Raw genomic sequence first — 20,705 nt, forward strand, 5'->3', positions numbered from 1 at the left:
TTTAATGTTAATCATAACAATTAAGATTTCAACTTAAAAAATCCATTAATAAACTAGAAATATATTTAAGTTACTTATTGCATCATCTGGCGTCTTTCAGGCTTCGTCAAGTGCTCGAGACGATGTAATTGATGCCTTCTTCATTATCCAAACTTGAGATCTCGATCGAGCCAAGAAGCATTTGACATGTCGCTCGATGGAAGTACGTGTCTAGCAAATTCGCTGGCCCCTCGTCAAAAAAAAAGAGTAAAGAAGCCTCGATTTTGCACAATCGGAAAGTCTTTTATGCGGTGGCGTTTCAAATTCCCTAATTACTGTCTGTCGAGATTCAGATGTATTTCATTAATCATACGCCGCATAGGCCACAGGTACGCAACAAAAAAAAGAGGAAAAAAGAAAACAAAAATTATCCTAATATTTCACAGTGCAGACATGAGCGAAAAATTTGAATAAGCAGCGGCATCATTGTCTGTTCACACGATGAGGATGGCACCGATGACGAAGAGGATGATGACGATGATGACGATGAGGATGACGATGAAGATGAGGAGAACGCTAACTGCTGATGACCATGGCAACGGCAACGGCAACGGCAACGATCGCGCATTGGTTCGCTGCTGCCTCGTGTCGCTCAATGTGTTGAAACATGAATGAATCTTGTTCACAATTTGGCAACAACACACGTTTAGCATGAAACGAAGGACGACAATGGACTTACTACCTCCACTTGGCTCCTCAGCCTCGACACCAATACAAATGCCAATATTGCTCTCCCCTCTCTTCCCTGCTCACTCTGGCTTTGGCATTGTATGCTCTGTATTCCTAAGCCTCAAAACGTGGAATCTGGAACCCTGGATTCGGCATTGCCATCAACCGAGCGGCATCGGCATCGGTAGCGGTGGCGGCGTCGTGTACACAAATTATTAGCAGCCTTTTCGGTCATCCGTCGTCTGTTGTCCGTTGTCTGTTGTCCGTTGTCCGTCGGCTGTTGCCCGTTCACCGTTTCGCCTGGTTAGTAAAACATCATGTCGCTGCTAAGGGTACGAGGTACAGCCTCTGTGGTCCACTTTGGAGGCATCGCATCCCCCCTCGTTTCTCTCCTCTCCTCTCCACTCCTCTTCACTGTCTGCCTGTCTTTCTGTCCTTCGCGTTGCCTGTTGGTTGCCGTGCCTGCGGTGCCTAGAAAATTATCTGCTTATCTTGTCTTGTGCTCGTTGCGATCAACTGCTTATTCATGTTCTTTGGCTGCTCCTCTTTTTTCTGAGATACCCTCGACAAAAGGGTATCATCGCTTTTACACAATAGCCAAGCGCGCGCGCGCTCGACCACCAATAAACTCGACATGTCCGAATGTAATGCGATTAAAACAAACTCAATTTGCTCAAAACGTCAAGTGTTAAAGGCAAGCAATTTTTTATGGAACTTTGCTATTTTTATTGTATAAACTTTTATAGTCGAAAATTTCTTGTGCAATAGTTTCTTTAATAAAATAACAAATATGTTTTCATTGAAAAACACAATTTACGATTCTGTGATTATTATTGAATCAACGGCAACATTTTTATTTACATATGTATTATTCGGCTACTTTGTTATGTAAACTGAAGTAGTTGAAAACTTCTAATTTTGTATATTATTCAGCTATTTTTAAATATAAAGTTATAGTTTAAAACTTAAGGCTTAAAACTCCTTGTGCAAAATTGTTTAAATAAAAAGAAAAACTGTAAAATTATTTTATTTTGTGACTCTTATTGAATTTAAAATTCTAAGGCAATATTTGTATTACTTTTTTTTTCAATCAAATAATTCGTAATTTTCTTAGAAATTTTAAATTTTTATTCAGCTTGAAATAAGTTTAATTTAAAGACAGTCAATCAAATATTTGGTTATTTTTCTTAGTTTATTCATGCGATTTAAGTAAGACAAGTGAAATATTGCTTTAATAAAATTGTATTCAATTTATAGCATACAATGTTAATAATAGTGTATATTTTAAATTAATATTTTTAATATATATAATGACACAAAAAGTAATGTAAATGTCATAAAGTGTACGACATTTGAGAGAATAAGACAAAGACAAATTTAAATATGTTTTTGTACCAAATTAGTTTGATATATTTATTTCATAGTCTTATATAAAAATACTCATTAAAATGAATGTGAAGGGTAATTAAAGGTTTCGACTGCATTGGTAGAAGAGCAATTAGCATTCAGCGTATTGAAAATTGCGCATTGTGTCGCTCTTTGTTATTGTTGTGCATTTAATTTATGTTCCTGACATGACACTTGTTATCGCCTGCCTGTTGCCTGTTGCCAGCGAAATTCGTCAGGCCGCATTTGCTGGCCATCGATGGACGTTGTATATATGTATGTACCATATGTATATACCATATATGTGTATGTAAATATGTGTGTGAGTATATGGATATTCGTGTGGTTATAGTGAGCTGGGGATCTGGTCATAGGCTGCCTAATATGCCGCAACCGCCGCCTGTTAACACATCGGTGAACCTCAAAATATGAAAACCGAAACCGAAACGAGCGCGCCTGGATTGGGTTTTCAGAATGGAGAATCGAGAATGGAGAATTTGGGGATGGGGATGGGGATAGGGATGGGGAATTGGAATGAGAATGAGAATGGAATTGGGATTGGGTTAGGGATATAGGGATAGGGATAGGGACCTCACACCGGTCGAACACAGTCGGTCGACAGCAGTTCCTAACGAGGTGTCCAGGCGGACGACATTCGAGCCCAACTGTGATGATGACGATGACGATGACGGTGACGGTGACGGTGCGAGTGAGATGAGTTGCCCTGGAGTTGGCGGAGGGAGGAAGAAGAGCAGAGAGAAGGCGATTGAATTTCACACGTGGCTTAGTGTCCGCCCGCATTAAGTGCGCTTCAACGGTTGCCACACACTGCTTAGACACGCCAAGAGAAAGGTAAAGCGAGCGAGAAGAGTGCAGAAAGACAGACAGAAAGAGATGGAGAGAGAGAGGGAGAGAGATAAAGAGAAAGAAAGAGTGAGCGAGTGAATGATGAAGATAGACTGAGTAAGTAAAAGCTTGCAAGAGCGAGAAGCAAAGTCAAACTGATGATGAGTTCAAAGGAAAGAGAACAAGTGCACTTGTATGGGCAAGAGCGAGTTGGATAGTTGCTTAAGTTTTCGTCTATGTTGCATTTCATCATTATTTCAATTTAATTTTAATTAAATTTCTTTTATTATTTAATAGTTTTTAGTTACAACGAGTACAACACTCGCAATTTGCCATTATTGTAATATTTATATTTGAAAATGCATTTTTTATGTATGTATTTCTTATTATTATTTGTTATACTTAATTATAATTATTATTGTTTTTTTTTTGTTTTTTTAATAGTAATTTTGTTGTACGTTTGTTATTTCTGTTTTCAATTTTGACGGACTTTCTTTTTTTTTTAATTTTTTGTTATTGGATATTCTTTTCCACTCATTTTTTTTAAAATTTTTTGCTTTATTTTTTTTTTTTTTATTTAAAATATTATTATAATACAAAACAAATTTTAAAAAAATACATATTTTTTATGAATATTTAATTACGTTTATTATTATAGATGTTGTTTTTAAATGTTTTTATATAATTTTGTCATAGTTTTTTATTTATTTATTTTTTGTTGTATTTTTTTTTGTTCCTTTTATTCTTGATTAATTTTGTTGATTTTTTACATATATATTTTTTATTTTATTTGTGTTGTTTTATTATTTTTTTGTACATATACGTATATATTTTTTGTCTTTAATTTATTTTGCATATTTTTTTTTTGCTTTTTTTTTGTGGCGAGCTTTTATGCAAATGCTGTGCACCATCTTGACTGGCGATGGCTGCTGATCCCGCCATCTTGGACTGTCAATTGCGACTATGGACTCAGTCTCTGACTGCGACGATGTCTGTGGCTGCGACTGTTGCTCTGACTGTTGCTCTGACTGTGGCTCTTGCTGTGGCTCCACTTGCACTTGGCCATGGCTATTGTTCTGCTGCTGCTGGTGCTGCCAACACTGATGGCATTCCACAGATTAGGCGCACACAACTAGAGCGAGAGCGAGCGAGATAGCACTAAAGAGAGAGTGAGAAAGAGGTACATATAGAAAGAGAGAGCGGGAAGGAGAGAGAGAGAAAGAGTGCGACTGCTGATTGTTGGACGAATGATGGTGGCCGTGGTGACGGTGCTATATCCTGCCAAGCTTCACGGCTGCGTATGAATGAGTTATTTCGTTCTTAATCGCAAGGCTTGCATCTTGCCACGTTGCAAGCCGCAGCAGCAGAACAGAAATACCTTCTTCTTCGTTTTGCTTTTTTTTCGTTTTTTTTTTTGGCGATTGTGTCCACGTTTTGTTTTTAGTCCCCGGCTTTGGTGTCCTCCATTTGATTGAACTGCTCAATGAAATATGCAAATTTGTTTGCCAGTCTGCCGCCGAAGCGGTCGCTTAATCAACTGCAAGGCTGTCAGGTTGCCCCAGCCACAGCCACAGCAACAGCCGCAGTCTGACTTTTCGACTGTCGCCGTGAACGTTTTGTGCCCCATCATCATCATCATCATCATCATCATGATGATCTTCATCATCATCATCGTCACCAGGGAGTCTGCGAGGGTCGCCATCGTTGGGTCTGCATCTAAATGCGCGTCCGCACATTTTGTGGTCTTTTTTCGTATTTCTCTTCGTTTTTTTTTTTTTGGGCAATCTTAAATATATCCTGCTGGTGGGTGCATTTTTTTTTGTCTCTCTCTCTTATGTGCTTTTGCGCTTTTGACCATTTTTATCGGATCGGCGGACCAAAGTCACGATTTCCACAGTAAGAAGTTGCAGTTGCAGTTTGCAGTTTGCAGTTGCTACGTTAACTTCTTTTTGCTGTCACAATTGCTGCTGCTGCTGCTGCGGTGGCTGCAACAAATCGCATTTTTCTCTAGCAAACCAAAATGTCAGTTCCCTCATCTCAACTCAACTCAGCTCAACTCAAAAAAAAAAAAAAGAAACACCCAAAGAACTAGCTTTTCATCTAGCTTTGATCAACGGCTGCTGCTACCACTAATAACATTTAATTACATTTTTTAACAAGACACTTGTCAAAACTCGAAAAAAGTGTTGCACAAACCAAGCAACTCAATCAGAGTGCTTAATATTTCACACCATTAAAATTGACCCCAACTGACTTGAATCAAGATCGAGATTTCAAGTCGAATAACTTGATTTCAACTCTGGCCACGACATACTCAATCACTATTTAATAGCTCACTTAATTAGATGAGATGATTTTATTATAATGCTTCAAAAATATAAATATAAAATAGTAAAAAATATACATACATGCTATACTACTATCAATGAATGTTAAAAAATTTAAATTTATCTTAAACTAATTAAAATTAAATGTATTTGAAGTTTAAATAAGTATAATGCTAGAAAATTTGAGTTTTACTTTTTTTCACAACTATTGCAAATAAATGCAATTTAAATAAGAGAATTCCAGCTACATAAATTGCTAAATATACAAAGTTTATTCAACTTTAATTGTCATATTTTAAAGTTGTAACTTTTTTAGTTTTTAACGGCGACTCAGCACTTTTTTGTTTTAGTTTTATTTAGTGTAATTCCTGTTCTTATTGCTTACCTAATGGAAGCGAATTTCTCCATGCGCAAACAATTATTTCGGAATATGATGATTTTAGTATATGACAAATAAAGTGTACAGCATTATGTTTTATGTTATCAGAAGCCAAATAAACTTACAAATTAGTCATTAACCGCAATACAAGATATTGAAACTACGTGTCATGCTGAGGCAACCGAAACGCCTAAAAATACTTATGTTTAATGGCCAAGAATTTAGACTTTGTCTTAAGCGATAATTCCACAGTCGAAATAGAAACTTCCAAAGAGTCTTTTGCTTTATTAGAGTCAAGTTTCTTTTACTATTGCGTAAGCCGAGTTTGGTGATTTAGACAATTTCAATAAAAACAATTTCGAATATAAAGCAAAGTAGAATAATACAAATATTGTAAATGGTAAAAATAATAAGTAAGCCAAATCACACATCACACACTAAAAGAAATAATACAAATATAAATAAAATAAACAATTATTATTACAAATAAATGTGCAACACTTTTTTCGAGTTTTGACAAGTGTCTTGCTAAAAAATGTAATTAAATGTTATTAGTGGTAGCAGCAAACGTTCATAAAAGCTAGATGAAAATCTGTGTATTTTCTTCTTGTATTTAAAAATACTGGTTTTTGATAACTTTTTTAAAGTTTTTATTTAAAGTTTAAATACAAATTTTGTTTTTTTTTTTAAATTTTAACCTTTATTTTTATTATGTTGCTTTAATGTTTTAGAATATAATAAATGAAGCAAATCATTTTCATAATAAAACAATTTACTGAGATGCAGTTATAAATTAAATAAATATATTTTATTTATGTAAAGAAATATACTAAGGAAGAATTGAAAATTAAAATTATTGTATGTGAATTAATTTCAAATAAATTGAAATCTTATTTAAATTGAGATGATATTTTGATGATGCGTGTGAAATGAATTTCTCGCGCCATCTGCGCACATTACATAAAAATGAAGCATATAACATACAGTGAGTACCATAAAGAGGATACGCAATATTTGCGAGATGAGTTACGCCCTCTGCCGGCTGGTGGCGGAGCTACAATAAACATAAGTACTAACTACCGCTCGCACTTATCTCGGTGCACTAATCTCAGCCTGTTTGTAATGCTGTTGTTTTGTGATCAAGCGCCACTTGCTTCGCTTCGGCTACTGTCTGAGTAAATACCCGTATCTGTATCTATTTTATGCAATGCGCATCTGATAGATACATGGTGGCAAAGTAGGCAGCAGCTCCTCAGATGACAGAGATTGTGACTATCGATAACGTGACTGAGACTGAGACTCGAACTCAGTAGCGGAGTCTCCCCAGTGTGATTTCAATTGCGACTTCAGCTCCGATAACGACTTTGATTGGGGGCTTAATATTTGCGTTTGTGGCGTTAATTATGGGTTTCGCTGTTTCTTTGATTTGTTTATTTGTGTTTGTTGTTCTGCTATGTTTTGTTTTGTGTTGTGTTTTGTCTCTTTGCCAGTTTGTTGTCTGTTGTCCGTGTTGTTATTGTTGTTTGCATCACAATCACCATTCCGTATTGAATCCACTCCGTTGAGGATGGAAGTCTTCAAGACTTCAAGTCTCTTGCCATCGTTGTCCAACTTGCAGTCTTGTTATACCCGCTGCCCATTGGATAGAAGGGTATTATAAGTTTGTGTCGGCAGGAAATGTAAGTAACAAACAGTAGGAAGCATCTCCGACCCCATAAAGTATATATGTATATTCTGGATCAGCAGCCGAGGCGATATGGCCGTATCCGTCTGTCTGTCCGTCCATATGAATACCTAGATCTAAGAGACTTACTAAGAGTCTTAATTGCTTTGGCTGATAATTTGTCATATTTTGAGTATAGTACTATATAAAATATATAAAATATAGTATTTGGTATATTTATAGTATAATTTTAGTATATTTTACACTTTGTGGTATATTTTGAATGTAGTACTATACAAACACATCAAATTTAGCTTTTGGTATATTTTTAGTATTTATTCGGTATAATAATTGTGTATATTTTAAAATTAGGACTGCACTGTTTTGCTCTTATTCAGTATATTTAGTTAACAATCTAGTATATTTTGAATGTAGCACTATATCAGTATACTAAATAAAGCCTCTTTGTATATTTTTAGTATTTTTGCTGTGCATTGATCTGGTCTTATCTAAATCATTAATCTAATCGAGTACTATATCTATATACAAAATACGACATTTGGTATATTTTTAGGATTTTTGCGCTATATTAATTTGGTAGATTTTAAAATGAATACCGCAATGTTTTGCTCTTTATCAAAATAGAAAGCGGGTATTTCACAGTCGAGCTCTCACGACGGTAGCTTTCTTACTTGTTTTGTTTTTCTTTTCATAGTAGAGTACAATTGTTGTTGTTGCTGTTGTGTTGTTCGTGTAATTCCGGTTCGTGCAATGATAATTATATTAATTTGCCATCGAATGAGCGGCAAGTGATATCGTTGTTTGTCGTTGCCTGCCAGTCAGTCCGTCATGCATCCAGTCAGTTTGTCAATTCTTCGTACGAGGCTTGGTTATCAATTTGTATGCAGCATACGGCTGTCTGCTGTCTGTTGTATCTGTATCTGTATCTGTCTCTGTACCTATATCTGCAGCTGTAAATGTATCTTTAGCTGCGTTTGTAGCCGCCTCTAGCTAGCGGCACACAGAAAAAAGCAACTACTGTCATTTAAGTATCTTAAATTAATACAAAGAATTAATACTTTATAATGAACTAAAGTTTAAATATTGATAATCAATCAAAGTAAAAAGTAAAGACCATTTTCGGTATAGTTAACTAAAGTTCAAAATTGCTTAAATAACTAAATAAATAAAAACTAAATTTAAAATATTGATAATAAATCGAACATTGATAACGAATCCCAATAAACAAATAAAGGCCTTTCAGTAATTTCCATTAAAAAGTTGATCAAAACATATAAAAATTAAATTTTTTTCGTTCGTACATCAATAGCCAAAAATAAACTAAGATTGACAGCTTCACAATAAGCTAAAGTTTAAATATTGATAATGAATCAAAGAAACCAAACAATAGCTTTATTCTTCATAATAAACTAATGTTAAATATTGATCAAACAAATCGAAATAAATTAAAACCACATTCTGTATGTTATGTAAATAAATATTGTACAATTTTCTTCATAGTTAACAAAAGTTCAAATATAGATAACAAATCGATATAAATCAAAAACAAATCATATAAAAATATTAAGCTTTTTCGCTTATAAAATTCAATTTCCAAAACTCATGGTAAATCAAATCAAATTTGAATTTGTTTGGGGGAGTAAACTTGAGATAGAAAATTGTAGATTTTTAAATGAAATGACGTTAAAACAACATAATATATTGTAGGGTATTTAGAAATTCGATGCTTTATATTTAATATTATTACTTATATTATATATGAATTCTATTCTTTATTTATTATTGTTTCATTTATTAGTATTTTCACAATATTTTTAGAAACTTTTTTTTTATTTTTAATAATATTAAGAAAGAAAGAAAATTCGCATTGGTTTCATTAAAACTTCAGTATTATTTTTAAGAGCCTTTTGTATCTCTTGAGTTAATTATTTTCTCTCTGTGCATGACAGTGGCAGTCGAAGTTGCAGTCGAAGTCGAAGTCGCAGTTGCAGTTGCAGTTGCATTGCTGTCAAGTTGCTCAAGCTCTGCTGCCATTACAAAACAATTGAGATTCATGAAAATCAAATAAACTGGCCTACACAAGTCTCTAACAGCAAGTCGTTGCAAACAGCTGATGTGTCTATAATTATGCCAGCAACAGATACAGATGTAGATACAGATACAGATAGAGATACAGAGATACAGACAATGACAACAACCGACAACCGATATGGGACGACAACGGACATTCAACGACCGACAAAACACCAGCAATTGCGATTGGTATTCATTTAACTGCGGAATGCATCTGAATAAAAAAGAAAACCAAATGAAAAAAGACATTACATAAGTGGACAGAGCTAAGTTGAGAGTGCATTTTGGTTACCAAAAGCCAGGACATTCGATACAGTAATGCAGGGCAAACGCAGAGAGAGAGAGAGAGAGGAGAGAGAGAGAGAACTATGGAGAACGGGGGCAGACAGCTTACAAAATCCGTGGCGATGTCATAAAAATTTGTACCCTGGACTTCGTCAATGTGGGCATGAAAACGCGTGTTGTAGTCGGACATACCAAAGCATACCAAATTATACCTGCCACCGACTGAATATATCTCTTGCACTTGTCTTCCCACCCTCTCCCTCCGTCCCTCGGTCTCCCCCTTCTGACACCGCCACCACCACCACCACCATCATCATCATCAGCTAAGGTAAAGACTGGCAGTGGCAGTGCCACCATCAACGCTGATCACAACACTCCTTGCCCCTCTTTATATGTCTGTGTGTGCCTGTGTGTGCGTGTGTTTGCCTTCTAGCTATATAGCGAAGCATTTCTTGTAGCTGAAACAACCTCTCCTCTGCGTGTAAGACAAATGAGCACTCAATTATCGTATTTCTGCTTTTGCTTTTGCTGCCGCTGCTGCTGCTGCGTCATTGTCTTCATTTGTCTTTCGATTTAATGTGATGGAATTGAATGGAATGGAATGAAATCGTATAGTATCGTGGTATGCAATGCGATTCGCTATATATTTAATAGTACTAACATGTGTATTCTCATGCCATCGATCTCTTTTTTGAATTTACTGATCAAATATTTGTATTACATTTAATAATTAATACACTCTAAATTACACATGACACTAATATTTCATACTATACTCTACTCTATATGAATAAACATCTTTCAAATTGGTCGAAAATCTTTTCTAAGTGTGTTGAATTTAATAATGAGTTTACATATTTACTAAAAACATAAATATAGTTCGAGTATAGTAAATATGTATCAAACTTAGAAAAGACGTGCAATATAACTAAAAACTACAAATTTGTGTTTTTAAACGGTGTCTTTAGTATTCATGTTCAATATGATTGTTAAAAAAAAAAAAAAAAATTTATCACTGAAAAAATTAGAATTTTGGAAATCTCTTAATTAATAAATCTGAGTATTACAAAATAAAAAATAAATGAAGTACCCATTGCTCAAATAAAAATTTTTAAGATTGTACATTTCTTTCTGATCTATTTAATAATAATAATATTTACTTCTAAATATTATATTAAATTAAAATATGATAATGATCATGAAAGTTCTAATGCCAGTTTACAATGATTTTACAAATTTGTTTTATGCAATGTCAAATTACTATTTAAAAGTTGAGCAAACATTATCAAATTAATTTTTTCACAAACATTTCAATGAAAAATGCTTCAGAGAATCAAACATTAAAGCTTTAATTTTAAATAAATACAAATTAATTATAAAATCATATAAAATAATAGAAAATAAACCAAGTAGAATGTATTTAACGGCGTAAACTTGAGATCGAAAATTGTCAATCTTTAAATGTAAAAAAGTTATGACAACATCATATTTAATTTTTGGCTATTCTATGATTTATTTTTAGTCGTATTTCTATTATATTTTATGGAAATTTTATTCTTTTTTTTTTAGATAATATTATTTTGCACTCTTGGCTTTGTTTCATAAATAATCGAAAGGAAATGTTTTTGCATTCTTAGAAATTTTATTATGAATTGCAAATTTCAGAATGATTGACTAGAAGCAAAGTGTGCTGGAAATATGGTTAATTAGGATGAATGCAATGCCAGATTTTCACACCAACTGATTTCATTGTTTTTGTCACCCCTTAACACAATTTCACCCCTTTCCTTTGAGGGGAAAAGTGCATATTTTTAAATGCTCATCGATTTGTATTTGAATGTCTCGAACTTCAACTTCAGCTTGAGCTGTAGCTTCAACTGGTATTTGATCGCTGTGCTCAGGTTGTTGGTTGTGGCATCATCCTCGTCACATGTGCAAATGGTGGTCCAATCTGTCATTCCAGATGGCTGGAGTTGGGGTAGCAACATCAACAATAACAACAACAACAACAGCAGCAAGTCTGAGACTGAGACTGATCCAGAGAGTCGCAGGCTGTAAGTTCCAATCGGGTCTCGGGTGGTCGTCGCTTCGGCTGTGCGGCTTTGCGGCTCTGCCTCGTCCGATGCTTATCTCGTGAGGCAGTTCAGTTTAGTATTTTCTTATTATTATTATTATTTTTGTTTTTTTGTACTCTCTGCCGCCACACAAAGGTTGAATCAAGGCGGCTGCTCATCAACAACAAGCGACTCCACTCAGTTTTGCCTCCTTAAAACATAAAATGCAGAATTATGAATCGGCAGGTTTAAAACATGTGCGGGAGGTCTTGTAAAAAATGAAAAAGAGAATACAACAAAAAATGCGAGCACAAGACGAAGGAGAGGTAAAACACACTCAGCTGTATACAAAAATGTGCCATATGAGAAAGAGAACAACACGCTTAATATTGAATTGTTGTGTCCAAGTTCATGTCGAAGTCCGTGTCCAACGTCATGTCCAGGTTCGTGTCGATGTCCATGTGTACCTGTCGCTCAAATCTCGAATTAAATGTTGTGAAATTGTACACTTCAAAATACAACAACGAACAAAAACACACACACAGATACACAGAGAGACGAGGCTCGTGTAAGTTGTGGCAACTAAAAGGAACTATCATTCAATATAATTATTAATCTCGTTTTGGGTATTGTGATTGTCCGTTATATGATTCCTGTTGTACCCTGCACTCGAAATAAGGCATTTCTATAGGATGTCTCAGCTTACAGGGTATCGCTGCATTCGTGCATTTGCATTGCATTGCATTTGCGCAGTGCTTCGATGGTGTCTTCTCTTCACTTTGATTGCAATTACCGCAGTCGCTTTGTGTGGTCTCCAAGTGTGTTCGCAGGTAAATGTCGCAGCTGCTATTGTTGTTGTTGTTGTTGTTGTTAGTGTTGTTGCAACTGCTGTTGCTGCTGCTGGTGTTGCAGTGGCAAGTACAAGTGTAACTGTAACTGCGGGCGATTAATGGTTACTCATTAATCACAGCTCATAAGTTGAGAGCGCGCCATTAACAATTTTTACACAGCACTTGCACTGCTTCTCATCTTTCTCTCTTTCTCTCTCTATGTATTTCCTTTTCACTCCCACTCCCACTCTGGCTGTAGCTGTCTCTGTCTCTGTCTGACAGCGTGTGCTTGTCTCTGTCTTTGCCATTGTCATTTGACACTTTTGCCTGGGCCAATCAACACCAATGCCAAATGAGGCGCCATCGAAGCCAACACTGACATGACCGTCATCGTCATCGTCATCCTCATCGTCGCCGTTGCCGTTGCCGTCGTCTCACCTCATCGCCGCCGTCATCGCATTACTTCCACATCAAATAGTTCAGTCTTAAAAATAATAACTGTGGGAACCGCATTTTGTGCGCCTCCGTTTGCTCCTCCGTTGGCCAGTTTCTCGCCTCGATCGACGCGATCGCCTCGTTCGCTTCATTGCCATTTTATTGGTTGAAAATAAGTTAATAATATGGACGGTCCCAAGACAAAGACTGCTGCTATCCTATGGACTCCCTTATCCCTATCCCCATCCCCATCCCTATCCCTATCCCTTTGCCTATCCCTAACAACAAAAACAATAAGCATGCAACAATATTGCCCACTGTGATACTCATCGACACAAACACACACACATACAACTCGATGGAATGGAATGGCTCTGCGACTGCAGCGGAAGCCGCATAAGGTCGCTTTCAACAGCTCATAACCACCTACTTTTTGGTGGCTCGCCTCAATAGCAATTGTCGGGTCCCGCCGTCGATTTGAGAGCGCAGCCAGTCAGCGCCAACAAACAGCGCCCTCAGGCTGCCACCGCCAAGTCCAAGTCCAAGTCCATGCCCAAGTCGAAGACGAAGACGAAGACGAAGTCGCCGCGCAACATCAAATCCAACTCGAAGACGCCGCCGCCACCGCCACCGCAACCGCCACCGCCGCCGTGGCAGACGCAGCAGATAATGATGAAGGTGTTGGTGTTGGCGATGATGATGCTGATCACGCGGATGCGCCGTCCAAAGTTGCCGTTGCCGTTGCCGTTGCCGTTGCCATTCCCGATGCCGTCCAAACTTGCAGCCGCCAACCTCAATGCGTCTTCGCCTTTTTTCGAATTTATTTTTCCTTATTTTTTTTTTTTTGTGCTCGCGTTTATTCGCGTCTCTCCGCCTTTCGAGTTCGCTACATCTGCATCTAAATCAATTAAATGTTGGTCAGAAATTTATCAAGTTACTCAATAATTTGCTTCATACTGTACTTACGTCCACGTTTTGTTTAACAGCATTAAAATAGACAACTAAGTGCAAAGAACTGAAGTTTGGCAACAGTGTTTTCTGTGTATTATTAGATTTTATCTTTGTACTAAGTGCAAAGAACTGAATTTTGGCAACAGTGTTTTCATGATTTGGTTATGAATATTAAGTAAAAATAAGATTGCGGAAACTATGCAAATTAAGATCGCACTTAAGCGCGATATTGTAACTGCATTTGCGGATCATCCTTGAAAGGTTGCACTTATGAGATTAAACAAGTGATGAAAAGTTGAGAATGATATATAGAATAATGCTTAAAGAGATTTTTTTAGAGTAAAGAACTAAGGAATAGTGTAGTGAAGATTTGAATAGTTAGTGTTGAGTTATGTGTAGAGTAGAGATCAATAATTTTTGTTCTATAGAACTGTGTAGAGTAAAAATCAATAGAATAGTGTTGGACAAAGCTGTGTAGAGTTGATAGAAAAGTGACAAATTATGCAAAGTTGTGTAGAGTAGTGTAGAGTTGATGGTAAGTTAGTGTTGAGTTGTGCATAGTAGTGTGAAGCAATATAAAGTAGTGTAGATCAATGAAGAGTTGATGCTGTATTGACATGTTAATGTTAGATTAGTGTAGAGTAGAGTAGAGCAAGGGAGAGTTGATGATAAATCAGTGTAAAGTTAATTTTAGATTAATGTATAATAGAGTGGGATATCGATCAAGAGTTTATAGTAGTTTTCAGTTGTGTAGAGTTGTAAAATGTGGTGTAGAGTGCTCGGTGTAGAGCGTAAAGTGTAGATTGTATAGTGTATAGTGAAGAGTGTAGATTGAAGAGTTTAAAGTGTAGAGTGTAGCGTGTAGAGTGTAGCGCATTCGCCTGGCCTTTCTGGCTGGCGCCGCGATGCGCCGCTAAATGGGATCAGTTTTGGTAACGAGTTAACGAGTTGATTTCACTTCAGCGATTGCCGCCGAACTCGAAACCGAACCGGATTAGCAGTCTGTTTCTGTTTCTGTTGCTCCTCTTGTTGTTGTTGTTTCTCTTTCTGGATGGCTGTGTGTTATTGTTGTTGTTGCTGTTGCTGTGCGGTGCTCTGCGCGGTGGCCATGGCCAATGTCTACACAACAAGGTGACGGCTTATAATGACGGCCGCGGCCGGAACGGACAGTTAGCCAGCCTAAGACCGAGTCTGAATCTGAGTCTTAGTCTGAGACTGAGACTGAGAATGAGACACAGACTGCGACTGCGACTGCGATTGAAACTGAAACTGAGACCGTGATTCTGGTTGGAGCTGACTCTTTAACTGGGGAGCAGAAGCAGAGGCGTTTGCACCTCCCATGGCCGCCGCTGCTGCCGCTGTTGCTGTTGCTGTTGCTGTTGTTGCTGCTGCTGCTGCGCGATCCTGTGGCGGCCTTTGATGCTCATACATATGACTATACGGTGCATGTGTTTTCTTTTGTCTTGCTTTATAAAATACCCTGTGCAAATAACAAGAAGTGCAAATGTTTTATCAATGCCGAAAGCAGACTTAAGAAAGCACCTATTAAGTTTATATACAAGTGTATTGAATTAAATAGTTTATGTTCCTCTCACTTCTATCTTTATATTCTGATTTTCAATATATTTTAATCTGAACAAACTCATAAATTTAATTGCTGTAAAATCAAAACTACAAAATACATTTTATCTTTACTATTCATAACAAAATTAATTGTTATGCAAAATTAATTTTGTTATCATTGTTTCACTTTTACACACATGCAAAATAGTATTTAACGGTTACATAATTAAATTAAGTATTTGCTATTTATAAAATCAAAATTGAAATCTTTTTAAATACTTAAATGTTATGTATATTTAACAATTACTTAAAAATGTATTCTGCTTTTGCTATTTATAAAATCGAAATTTTTAATCTTTTTCTACAATCCAACCATAAATTAACAAATTTAGTCAGCCATTGTTATTTTTTATCGAAAGTCGAAATTTATATGGTATACACTAATTTAATAAAAGCAAATACTAAAAGCTATTGTGACATTGTTATTTTTAAAATTCAAAATTAAATGTTATTCAACAGTTTAATGAGCAAAATATAAAAGTTATTCTCAACATATTATTTCAATAATGATAATACAAATTTTTTTTTGTTTTCTTCTAACAAAAACAACATTCAAAAAGATTAAATATTTGTCTTGAACATTTTTTCTATCTTGTATTAAAAAACTTATGACTTTTGTATAGGAACATATGAACATACTAAATTATCTCTGGCTGATGTCGTGCATCTAAGACAAACATTTTATCAATATTACTAAACTAGATCAGCAAAATCGTAATCAATTTCACTTGCAGATTGCAGCAGCAAATGCTAAAAGTAAAAAAAGTAATTCCACTGCTCACAGGGTATCCTTGTTGTCGATCATTCTCGATTATATCGACTTGTTGGTGTTTCTGTTTCAGCATGTTTTTTTTTTTTTTTTTGGGTGCCCATCGTCCAACGTCCAACGTCCATCGTCCATCGTTGAACGTGGCCCATCGTGTTGGCCCATGGACGCGGACTGTGCGTCTCTTTCTGGGCTTTCTGGGCTTTCTGGGCTTTCGGGGCTTTTGGGGCTTTTGTCAGGGGCGTTGCCCAGTGATCATCACGCGTTTGCGCTCCTTTGTTTTGCTTAATGGGTGTTATTTTGTTTTGCCGTAAATATTTTTGCAATGGGCGCTAATTAAGTTTGGCCGGCCCGGCTCTCTCTCTACCGAGAGCCGATCTGCATCCTTTTGCACTTTGTTGTTATGTGTGAAACTTTTAAATTTTCGACCGTCGGCAAACATGAAAACACTGTGCACAGCACTCACCAAATTGCCGGCCATTAATGGGGCAGCATCCCGGTGTGTGTGTGTGTGTGTGTGTGTATTATTCCCTCCTCCCGCTTCCTGCTCTTGCATCATCTTGCTCCCTCTTTAAGCAGCATCTTGCGATACATCTTTGCTGCACGTCATAACCGTTTTGTGGCAAGAAGAGTGTGAAGACGCTGGCGATAACGATGTGACTGTGACTGGATTTTATTCCTTCCCAGTGCGTAAAAAAATAAATATTGTAACGTTATTATTGCGAGCAGCTACAGCCACACACATTACGTATACGCAATGCGCTCAAACTACTCATTAATGAAACTAGCAGCGAGCATATATATGAATGAATTCTTCAATCAATTTACCCAGCTATCAGTAACAACAGCAACAACAACAACGACAGAAACAACTACAACGAATCAAGAACCATAAAGACAACACATTGAATAATCGTACGTGGCTCTGACGCTGCATAAAATTAAGGGACACAAATTTCATTAGCCGTAAAATATATTTTATGACTCATTTCTTTAGGGGGGGCTTCGAAATTTTCGCCGGCGGTTCACGGCGCTGTTCTTCGCTCTGTCGATGCATTTTTTTAGTTGCTGTGTGTTTCAAATCGATTGGACAATAAATTAGCATTATGCGGTTACAAATTGTGTCGTCAGAAAAATATTTGCGGTCCATGTCATGCACACTGAGCTGGCAGCTGGCGTCTGAAGTCGAGATCGAAGATCGCGCGCAAATGCTTAATTATTCATTTATTAATTGGCCAGCTAATACATACATTTGTTGTTTGTTTTCTTTACTAAATTACGCTTGCTAATCATTCCTCACTTAGGATGCAACTATAATTTATATGACGCTCATTTCACATTTCATCCGCTCTAAACTTACATTTGATTCATTTTAGTCATCAACTTCTGCACTTTGGCACATGATTAACATTTTACATTTGCTATTTAATTTGTATTATTATTGCAATGCATTATTTTGGTACTAAAGTTCAATAATAACCTTTTAAATTTAGCAAACGTTTGCCTTTTCTAGCATTGACTTTGCATAATGATTAATTCATCACAGTTAAGGGCATATTTTAAGAAGTTGAATAATTGATTAATTCAGCTTATTTAAGAGCAGGTGATGTGTTGTTTATTTAATTTAATGCTTTGGGTATTTTAAGAAGTTTTATAATTGATTTCTTCAGTTTATTTTAGAGCAAATGGTGTGTTGTTTATTTTATTTAATGGTTGGTATATTTAAGGAAGTTTAATAATTGTTTTCTTCAGCTTATTGCACATTTAATATTTATATTTATTGCCTAACAATTATATTTAATTTTATATTTAATATTGGATCAAATAAAATGAGTATTCAAAAGTGTTATTAAGGAAATAAGAAATTATTTTGTATATAAGACACTTTATAGATGATTTAAGAGCAGATAAAATATAACTAAATGGATAATTACTATTAGTATATATTTGAATTATGAAAACAAAATGCATTGAAATACTCATATTTTGTCTTTAAAAATATATTACAAAGAAACATAGAATATATATTCATTTAAATTTTGACAACTGACTAAATAACTAAACTGATAATGCATCGAAGTGCATCGAAGTACACATTTTAATTTGTCTTCCAAAAGATTACAAAGGAACGAAGAATTCCTCTTGATTTAAACTATGTTAACTTTCGCCAGACTATCACATTTTACCCTATGAATGCAGATAAAAAATAACTAGCCTATATATAATTACTTTCAGTACTTAAATGAATTCAAATGCGCCAATTCATTCTGTGTTAAATCTGTAAAATACTCTAGTTAATTATACGTAAGTGTGCATTCATTATCACACAATAAAAAACAAAAGGAGGAAAAAAAGAGAAGCGAATTATCAGCAAACTATTGGGTCAGCATTCAGCTCGGTGCTCGTAAGTAGTTTGTCATTTGTTAAATATTACTCATACGCAGGCGTCATACATTAGACATTAGACATTCGCCATCAGCCATCAGCCATCAGCCGTTAGACAGTGAGCATATAAGGCAATAAACACAGCAAAAAAAAAAATGAAACAGTAATAAGGCGCCTCACACGACACGGTTAAAGTAAATTCCCAATTGAATCAACACATTTTACCACATGCATGCCAAATAGGTATAACAAATGCCGTAAATACCCCCGAAATGCCAATGAAGGTTGTTGTGGAGGCGGAGACGGTGACGGAGACGGAGACGAAGTCGGAGGTGGAAGGTGACGCGACGCCGATCGCTTACCCCCTCTTTCACCTCTCTATCTACGCAAGTACACAATCAGAGTAACAACAAATGAAAACTTCATGCCCACACTTCGACACAATAGTTTAAAAATAGCTTGGCCCAATCATGCCGCGAAAATCAACTCGTACCATGTACGGGGCAGACGGAGTCGCCTCCATTGGCGACGTCACCATGAGTAACACACACACAAGCACACTCAATAATTTGAAGATTGATCATTGTATATGCCTCTTCTTTTTCTCTCTTTTTTTTTTGGGCATGGTGAAATTTAGCTCACATTTTGACGTGTACTAGAGCGCTTCTTCGCCTCTTCCTCCTTCGATACTTGCCACCGTCTTGCAGATCTTTATTTTGTAGGTTGCCGCTCAAAACGGCGCGCAAAAAATTCATGAATGAACCGCCACAGACAACTGAATAAGGGTGTGTGTGTGTGTGCACATGTAAGTGAGCCAGCAGAGCGTGAGCGTGAGAGCGAGTTTAACTAGCCGGCCAAGCAGACACCGGCGCGTATGAGTAATATCTCAATTCTTGTGAAATTGAACGGAAATAACTGAAATTTTGTGCGGAACGTTCGTGACGTCGCAACGCCAGCGTAACTTTGTACGCGTGTGTCAGTCCGTATCTATGTGTGTGTGTGTGTGTGTGTGTGTGTGTGACCCACAACACATTGTTCACCTGTGCCGCCACCGACATTTAGATCACACGATGAATAATGCCATTCCATCGCAATGGAAAATAGCTTTGACATGATTTGGCAGGCGTACAAAATCAAAATACCCAAAAAAAAAAAAGCTGATTTGGCCTCACCTCGCGTCGATCATCAATGGCAGCTATAAACTTGGTAGTGAAAGTCTGAGGTAATTGTTGATAACGTGCAGCACAGCACAGCACAGCAAAACAAATACAGTGTGTAGATAACGTTAATGTTAATTGGCCTTTTATATATTTTATTGCAATTGTGATGCGCTCTTCCGGCATAACCGGCAAATCAGTTAGCCAAGTGAGCTTCTCACTTTTGTTTACTTTTATTGAGAGCGCCGCACACGCGCACCGAGAGAGAGCTAAAGAGCGAAAGAGAGAGAGAGAGAGAGAGAGCGGCCCTCAGCTGACGCGTTAACAGCTGATCGAACGACGTTGTCATGCATGTGTTAGTAACGAAAATAGCGTTAATCGACACACGACAATAACAATAACAATAAGACAAGCAAATTAACACAGTGCCGAATGTAAAAGAGAATCAGCGTTTAGCATTAGTTCGACTCCCAGCGAGAGGCAGAGCTGTTTGGCACCCACACAACAGCTGGGGGAGCTAACACACACACACACACACAAACACATTCATAGCAGAGCTTGTGGGAGAGTCAACGCACAGCTGTAAAAACGAGTCAACTCCGCGAGGCAAAGTTCTCAACGAATATCAAAATGCGCTACAGAACAGATAAAAATATCAGAGGACATGATATAAGCCAGTTAATTCTAAATTAAGTCGAAGTAAATTCATATCTAATATTTCATATCTAAAATGTAGACATAAAATAAATATAAAAATAATACTTAAGTATAAATATTTAACTATTGAAATTGTAGTATTAAATTTGTATAAAATTG

Source organism: Drosophila albomicans, chromosome X (assembly GCF_009650485.2).
Source record: "Drosophila albomicans strain 15112-1751.03 chromosome X, ASM965048v2, whole genome shotgun sequence".
Lineage (NCBI taxonomy): Eukaryota > Metazoa > Arthropoda > Insecta > Diptera > Drosophilidae > Drosophila > Drosophila albomicans.